This window comes from Manis javanica, chromosome 4 (genome assembly GCF_040802235.1).
Source record: "Manis javanica isolate MJ-LG chromosome 4, MJ_LKY, whole genome shotgun sequence".
Classification (NCBI taxonomy): Eukaryota; Metazoa; Chordata; class Mammalia; order Pholidota; family Manidae; genus Manis; species Manis javanica.
The window spans coordinates 111,844,930-111,854,518 of NC_133159.1; the positions used below are offsets into that span (position 1 = coordinate 111,844,930).

At 46.6% G+C, this 9,589-nt stretch overlaps 1 protein-coding gene across 1 annotated transcript in view; it reads left to right on the plus strand.

Moving 5' to 3' along the window:
- LOC118968465 (palladin-like) overlaps positions 1-7,717 on the plus strand; it is a 175,693-nt gene extending 167,976 nt beyond the window's left edge. The window contains exon 7 of the mRNA XM_073234679.1: positions 7,697-7,717. The gene's annotated coding sequence lies outside the window, so the exon portion shown is untranslated. The remainder of the gene's footprint in view (positions 1-7,696) is intronic.
- The last annotated feature ends 1,872 nt before the right edge of the window (positions 7,718-9,589 follow it).

Here is a 9,589-nt window from a genome sequence, read left to right on the forward strand (position 1 = left end):
GATGTTGATGGATTTTCAAATGTTGTACCATCCTTGCATCCCTGGGATCAATCCCACTTGGTCATGGTGTATGATCCTCTTGATGTATTTTTGAATTCGGTTTGCTAATATTTTGTTGAGTATTTTTGCATCTACATTCATCAGGGATATTGGTCTGTAGTTTTCTTTCTTGGTGGGGTCTTTGCCTGGTTTTGGTATTAGGGTGATGTTGGCTTCATAGAATGAGTTTGGGAGTATTCCCTCCTCTTCTATTTTTTGGAAAACTTTAAGGAGAATGGGTGTTATGTCTTCTCTGTATGTTTGATAAAATTCTGAGGTAAATCCATCTGGCCCGGGGGTTTTGTTCTTTGGTAGTTTTTTTATTACTGCTTCAATTTTGTTGCTGGTAATTGGTATGTTTAGATTTTCTGTTTCTTCCTTGGTCATTCTTGGAAGGTTGTATTTTTCTAGGAAGTTATCCATTTCTTCTAGGTTTTCCAGCTTGTTAGCATATAGGTTTTCATAGTATTCTGTAATAATTCTTTGTATTTCTGTGGGGTCCGTCATGATTTTTCCTTTCTTGTTTCTGATTCTGTTGATGTGTGTTGACTCTCTTTTCCTCTTAATTAATTGACCAGGTTATATATCCCTTCATTAGGGGCTGGAGGAGGAAAAGCAGCATCTGGGCAAAGTTAAAGACTAGCTGGGCCTTTTAGCAGGCTAAAGTAAATTTTACAACAGCCTCCTTTAATTCACGCAATGAAGACATGGGCTATGCTGAGGTACTTTCTTATCTGGGGGATGTTCAAACATTGCAGGCCAGGTTACTCTTGACTTTCTGGTTTTAACTAATCTTCACTGAAGAATGCTTATACTCCCACTTTGATATTCTACTTTAGAGAATTAATGTGACTCTGACTTTGCTGAATTGTTTAATACAGAGTTTTGGTAGGGCTCTTTTTCCAGAGGCCCTCACCCTACTCTGACTACCCATGGTCCATGTCTCAGAATCTCTGTAGCTAGTCGTAAATTACTCAGCTGCAGATGGAAAACCGAAAAGACGGAAAGATATGGATTTCTAAATACATGAAAATGCACTGTCTGTTCGCAGATCAAAGTAAAGAAACTTCACTCCCAAATAAAAAATACAAGAGGTACGTCATGAAAAAAATTTAAATTCTAAAGGCGCTGCCTCCGGGCAGCCTCTCGCCCCGCCGCTCTCCTGCCTGTCACACCTGAACTTCAGCTGCCCGACCCTCGCCCTTGAGGCCCCCGCTGAGAAAGCCCACACACAGCAAAATGCCTACCGGCCTCTCCATCTGCACGCCCCGGCCTGGCCCCTCCAGCTGCGGGCGGGAGCAGGTCGGCAGTGTGGCCCCGGGCCAGGCAAACGAGCGTCACGGGGCAGAGAGAAGCCGCCTTCACCACCCGGGCCCGGACGGAGTAGCAGCGGCTCCAGTGAGCCCCAACCCCCCTACCCTGGCAGACTTCTCTGGCCGCTTGGATGCCCACCCCACGCACACCCACTCCACTCCCTCCCTTCCCGGGCGGCCCCTCTGGCAGAGCGCGCCGACTCCCGGCCCCCGGCCAGGCCCCGCGCTGCCCGCCGAGCCACTCGCACGGCTGCTCCCTCGTCCAGCTCCCACGCACCCTCAGGCAGAGGCAGGGGTCCCTGCTCCCCGTCCAGGTCCCACTGCTCCCCACGGCCACATACCTTCCAGCCCACAGAGCCGTCGCTGTTGCCTTCACCTCTGAAGCGGGGCCTGCTCTGGACCCTCCACCGCAGATCCAGTGGAGGGGGATCTGCTTCTCGGCCAAAGTCTGTGGAGTTTGCCCAGGCCAGCGGCTCCAAGTCCAGGCCGATTGCCGCCATCTGCCCTCCGCCGGAGAGCCGAGAAGGAGCGAGTGTGGCAGCAGAAGCCCAGCAGGCGCGAGGAGGTGATTCGAGGCTGGGGGTGAGGTCGGTGCCGCCCCCGCAGGCATGCCGGGAAGAAGGTGCAGCCAAGCAGAACGCGGTCCCAGAACTTCGCGGGTCCATCCACATCTGCTTTCCGCTGCCCGCTGCGCAAACGGGCTGACGGACCGAAGCACGGGAGAGCGCTGTGAATGATGGTTCTCCCAGCAGCACTCAAGATGCTACTGACTTGAATAAGGCTGCGGCAGTGCCTGCAGCTAATAGGCAACTGCAGGACTTATGCAATCTGTGCCCAATGGCTGCCTGCTCCCGACTGACGGCACTCATGGCCAATGAGCATGCGGTGCCACGGTGCAGGCCTCCAGGTGTGTCTTTCCCCTCCTGATACCCTGGCCACCCCTCCCCTCCAGGACCACCGGGACCTGGGGACCCCTGTGCATCAGACGCTCAGATGCCTCCTGCCAGAGGCTGCTATTTCCTTGTCATGTGGTTCCAGCCTTGCTCTAAATAACACCACACATTACCAGGCAAGAGAACAGGCCCTTCTACCTACCATGTGGGAGGAACTCCATTAATGTCTGCTCTAACCTGAGGTGATTCCATAGACGGACCCGAACTCTAACTGTAACCGTATCCTCTACATACACCTTACCAAACACCTAACCCTAACCCTACCCTGGCCCCTGGACCTAAACCCTCACCATCACCTAAAACATCACCCACGCCTCACCGTAACTCTGAACCTCAATCTCGCCATCGCCCTCACATCAGAACAGGACTCAACCTCTAACCATAACCCTATCCTCTAAGTACACCTTAATGAACACCTAACTTTAACCCTAGCCCTGGCACAACCCCTCATTGTCACCATCAACGTCACCCATGCCTGACTGTTACCCTGAACCTCAATTTTGCCATTGCCCTCATATCAGAGCCAGACCTGAACTCTCCCCACACATCTTATCAAACACCTAACCCAGACCCCTCATCGTAACCATCGATGTCACCCACGCCTCTCCATAAATGTGAACCTCAATCTCGCCATCTCACTCTCATCAGAGCCGGACCTAAAATCTAACCATAAACCTATACTCCATGTACAACTTACCATACACCTAACCCTAACAATAGCCTTGGCCCCTGAAACTGACACTTCACCGTCACCATAGACGTTACCCAAGCCTAACCATAACCCTGCATCTCAATCTTGCCATCGTCCTCACATCAAAGATGGACCTAAACTCTAACCATAACCCTATCCTCCCCATACACATTACCAAACACCTAACCCTAACCCTAACTCTAGCCCTGACTCCTGGACCTGACCCCTCACCATCACCATAGACATCAGCCATGCCTCTCCATAAACCTAAACCTCAATCTTGCCATCTCTCTCTCATCAATGCTGGACCTGATATATAACCATAAAACTATCCTCCCCATACACCTTACTGAACACCTCATACTAGCCATGGGCCCTAGACCTGACCCCTCATCATCACCATCGATGTCACCCACGCCTCACCATAACTCTGAACCTCAATCTCGCCTTTGCCCTCACATCAGAGCCAGACCCTAACTCTAACCATAAAGGTATCCTCCCCATACACCTTACCAAACACCTAACCCCAACCCTAAAATAGGACCCCAGACCTGACCCCAAACAATCACCATCGATGTCACAAATGCCTCATTATAACCTTGAAACTGAATCTCGCCATCACCCTCACATCAGAGCCAGTTCCAAACTCTAACTGTAACCTTATCCTCCATGTACACCTTCCCAAACAGCTAAACCTAACCCTTGACCTGGCCCCTGAATCCCACCCCTCACTGTCACCATCAAAGTCCCCCACACTGCACCATAACCCTAAACCTCAAACTCCCACTAGCCCTCACATTAAACCCGGATCCTAACTATAACCATAAACCTATCCTCCCCTTACACCTTACCAAAAGCCTAACCCTATCCCTAGCCCTGGCTCCCAAACCCCACCCCTCACTGTCACTATCAATGTCCCCCCCACTGCACCATAACCATAAACCTCACTCTCACCCTCAGCCTCACATTAAACCCTGATCCTAACTCTAACTGTAACCCTATCCTCCCCATACACCTTACCAAAACCATAAATTTAACTCTAGTCCTGGCCTGTGAGACCCAAGCCTCCCTGTCACCATCGACGTCCTCCACACTAACCGTATCCCTAAACCTCAATATCGCACCAGCCCTCACTAAAACCCAGACCTTAACACTAATCATAATAACCCTATGCACCCCATACATGTTAACAGAAACCAAATCCTAACCCTAACGCTAACCCCCATGCTAACCCCCCACCATCACCCTCAAAGTCACCCACATCTCACCATCACGCTAAACCTCAGTCTCACACTCACCCTAACTTTAAACACATACCCTTACTCTAACCATAAATCTATCCTAGCAGCACACCTAAACCAAAACCTAACACTAACCGTAACCCTGGCCCCTCACCCTAAGCCCTCACCCTCACCTAACCGTATTCCAAACCCTAAACCTAACCCAAACCGTGATGCTCAACCCTAAACCTAATTTTCACCACATATCTTCAGCCTACACCTATCCCTAACCCTAACACTAAGCCTATCCATTAATCTGGCCCCTGACAGTCACCCTCACCTTCTATATCAAGGATCTGTAACCGTTAACTTTACTTTCATGCAAACCCTCAGCGTAAACCGAAATCCTATCTCTAACTTATGACATAACATCATCCTAAACCTTATCCAAGGCTGAACCCGAACCCTAACCCTACCCATCTCCACACCCTCACCTTCAACCACAGCTCACCCTAACCCTAAATGTCAATCTTGCATTTACCCTAACATTCAACCCGGACTCTAACTCTAACCATAATTCTATCCTCCCCGTACACATTACCCAAGACCTAACCCTAATCCTAACCCTGGCCTCTGACCCTAAACACTCCCCTCTTGCTCACCTTCACCACCACATGACTATATTTCAAATTCTAACCATAACCTGAAACCTCATACTGAAAACGTACCATAACCTAACTGTAACCCTATCTTCCCCATATACCTTATGAAAAATGTAATCTTAACCCTAACCCAGGCCCTGCACCCTAACCCCTCACCCTCACCATAACCTAAACCTCAGTCTTGCATATAGCCTAACATTAAACCTGAACCCTAACTCTAACTGTATCCCTCTCTGGCCCACACACCTAAACTGAAACTTAACCCTAACCTAACCCTAATCCTAACCCTGGCCCCTCAACCTAAGCCCTCACCCTCAAGCTCACACTCACCAACTCCTAAATGTATCCCAAAACATAAACCTAACCCAAACCCTGACACTGAGCCCTAAACCTAACTCTCGCCATAACCATATATTTACTGTACACCTAATGACAATCCCAATGATATCTGTAGCCAAAAGTCTAGCCCCTAACACTCCCCCTCACCTTCACCCGCATGGAACCATAACTGTTAACCTAATTCTTATGCCATCCATCAAACTAAACCCAAATTCTAACTAACGCAAACCATAACTTCATCCTAAACCTAACTCTAACACTAACCCTAACAGTACTCATAACCCAATCCACTCACCATCATCCTCATCATGGCCTACACTTCACCATATCCCTGAACCTCAATCTTGCCCTTACCCTAACAATAAAACAGGACACTATATGTAACTGTAACCCTATCCTCCCCATACACCTAAACCAAGACTTAACCCTAATCGTGGTCCATCACCCTAAACCCACACTTCATACTCACTTTCACCCACACCTAACCGTAACACAAATCCTAAACATAACCCAAAACCACATACTGAAAATGAACGCTTACTCTGACTGTAACCCTATACTCATCCTACACAGAACCCTAAACCTAATCCTAACCTTGACCCCTTGGCCAAACCCCTCACCTGTATCATCGCCTTCACTCACACCTATGCATAGCCCAAAACGTAAACCTAACCCAAACCCTAACACTGAACCCTAACCTAACCTGACTGTAATCATATCCTGACCCTACACTTAACACTAATCCTAACTATAAGTCTAGGCCCTAACCCTCCCCTCACCTTCATCTGCAAGGAACCATGACCATTAACCTATTACTGACATGATCCTTCAGCCTAATCCAGAATCCCAACTCTAACCCACACCATAATTTCCTTATAATCCTAACACTATACCTAATCCTAACCCTACCTGTACCCTCACCTCCTCACTCTCACCCTCATTATCACCCACACCTCACCATAACCCTAAACCTCAAAAACTCAATTAACAAAAAATTAATTCCGAACCCCAACACTAACAATAACACTATCATCCCTGTACACCTATCCCAAAACCTAACCATAATGCTAATCCAGGCCCCTCACCATAACCCCTAACCTTCATACTCTTCTTCATCCAAACCTAACCATAAAACCCTAAAGCAAAACCAAACCCTGACACTGAACCTTAAACATAACTCTCACCATAACCACATCTTCACCCTACACCTAATCCTAACCTGTACCCTAAACCTAACATGTACCTTGACCCTGTACCCATACCCCTATCCTAGCTCACACCCACAACCTAACCCATACCCTAGCCTGTACCCTAAACCCAAACCTAACTGTACCCTAACCCTAACCTGTACACTCTAAACTGTACCCATACCCTAACCCATACCTTAACCCGTCTCCTTATTCATACCCTTACCCATACCCTCACTACTACTCTAAGACTCTATCCCTGTCCCTCTAACCATAACACTAGCCCCACAACCCAACTTCTAATTTTAACCCCTTACCCCTAACCCAACCTCTAACTTCAAACCTCTCCTCTCATTCCTATACCCTGATTTTTAGACAAACCCTATTCCTCACTGTGTTCCAAACTTCTATCCCTTAAATTCTAGGCATTAATATTCTAACCCTAAATCTCTAAATTCTTAAATACCAAAGCTCTGAACTCTTAAATCCCCGAATTTAAGCTAGTAAATTACCTGAGCAAAGTTACAAGAAAAAAGACCAGGACACAAACATGTTTTATTGGTATACATTCACAATGAATAATCTCAAAAGCAATTTCTTTTAATTCCATATTAAAAAACATCAACATTAAAAAATACGTAGGAATAGACTTAATGTGCAAATCTTGTACACTGAAAATTATAAAAATTGATAATTTAAAAACTAATGAAAGACTGAATAAGTGTAAGGTCCACCCACAGTGATGGAAGACAATATCACTATGATGGCAATGGCACAAATGCAAACTACAGATTCAATGCAATTCCTGTGAAAATTTCTAAGGCTTTTTGGGAAGAAATGCACCATCTGATCCTCATACACATGAAATTTCAAGGGACTCCAAAAAGCCCTTGAAAACAATCTTGTAAAAGAAAATCAAAGCTGGAGCCTCCTGCTTCCCAAAATCGAATCTTAGTACAAAGTAACAATAAATTAAACATTGTGACACTGGCATAGATACACAGATGACCCTTGGACAGCAGAGGTGTGAACTGCACAGGTCTACTTGAGCTGATTTTTTCCACAAATATTGAAGAATGTTTAGAGACTTACAACAATTTGAAACATTTGCTTTTCTCTACCTTACTTTACAGTAAGAATACAGCACATAATATGTATAATGTTTAATGTATAAGAATAAAGCACATAGGGGGGCGGAGCCAGGATGGTGGCGTGAGTAGAGCAGTGGAAATCTCCTCCCAAAAACACATAGAGCTATGAAAATATAACAAAGAAAACTCTTCCTAAAATAGAGACCAGAGGACACAGGACAACATCCAGACCACATCCACACCTGCAAGAACCCAGCACCTTGCAAAGGGGGTAAGATACAAGCCCCGGCCCAGCGGGACCCGAGTGCCCCTCCCCCTGGCTCCCGGCAGGTGGAAAGAAACCGGAGTGGTTTTTTTTTTTTGGCGAGTGCTTTTTGGAAGCCTTAAAGGGACAGGGACCCCATTGCTAGGGAGGCAGAGCAGCAGGACCAGTGAGCGGGTGCATGGGACCAGTGACTGAGGGAAAAAAAAAAAATCACGTGTTTCCCCCCCCCCTTTTTTTTTCTGTTCCCTCTCTCATTGCTGCTGTTGTTGTTTTGGTTTGGAAAGTGTTATTTGGAAGTCTTAAAGGGGCAGGACAGGACACTTAGACCAGAGGCAGGGAATCTGGGGATCTCTGGGCACTCTAACACCCTGGGCAACAGGGAGCACAGAGGGCCCTTATGGAGATAAATAGCCTCCTGGCCGCTCCCCCTCCAACGGGGCTCCACCACTTTGGAGGAGCAGCCCCAGCCAGGCCACGCCTACAGCAACAGCGGAGATAAACTTCATAGCAAACGGGCAGGTAGCAGAAGCCCTGTCTGCGCACAGCTGACAAGCATAAGCCACTAGAGGTCGCTATTCTCCCAGGTGAGGAAGGCCACAAACCAACAGAAAGGGAAGCTCTTCCAGCGGTCACTCGTAACAGGTCTGCAAACTATCTCTATCACCATGAAAAGGCAAAACTACAGGCAGACAAAGAAAACAGAGACAACACCTGAGAAGAAGACAGACCTAACCAGTCCTCCTGAAAAAGAATTCAAAATAAAAATCATGAACATGCTGACAGAGATGCAGAGAAAAATGCAAGAGCAATGGGATGAGATGCAGAGAAAAATGCAAGAGCAATGGGATGAAGTCCAGAGGGAGATCACAGATGTCAGGAAGGAGATCACAGAAGTGAAACAATCCCTGGAAGGATTTATAAGCACAATGGATAAGAAGCAAGAGGCCATTGAAGGAATAGAAGCCAGAGAAAAGGAACGTATAGAAACTGACATAGAAAGAGATAAAACGAACTCCAGGAATGAAACAACACCAAGAGAACTATGGGACCAAGTGAAAGGGAATAATATTCGTATTATAGGGGTACCAGAAGAAGAAGAAAGAGGAAAAGAGATAGAAAGTCTCTTTGAAGACATAATTGCTGAAAACTTCCCCAAACTGGGGGAGGAAATAATCGAACAGACCATGGAATTACACAGAACCCCCAACAGAAAGGATCCAAGGAGGACAACACCAAGACACATAGTAATTAAAATGGCAAGGATTAAGGACAAGGAAAGAGTTTTAAAGGCAGCTAGAGAGGAAAAGGTCACCTATAAAGGAAAACCCATCAGGCTAACATCAGATTTCTCGACAGAAACCCTACAGGCCTGAAGAGAATGGCATGATATACTTAATGCAATGAAACAGAAGGGCCTTGAAGGAAGGATACTGTATCCAGCACGACTATCATTTATATATGATGGCGGGATTAAACAATTCCCAGACAAGGAAAAGCTGAGGGATTTTGCTTCCCACAAACCACCTCTACAGGGCATCCTACAGGGACTGCTCTAGATGGGAGCACTCCTAAAAAGAGCACAGAACAAAACACACAACATATGAATAATGGAGGAGCAGGAACAAGAAGGGAGAGAAGAAAAGAATCTCCAGACAGTGATATAACAGCTCAATAAGCGAGCTAAGTTAGTCAGTAAGATACTAAAGAAGCTAACCTTGAACCTTTGGTAACCACGAATCCAAAGCCTGCAATGGCAATAAGTACATATCTCTCAATAGTCACCCTAAATGTAAATGGACTTGCACCAATCAAGAGACACAGAGTAATAG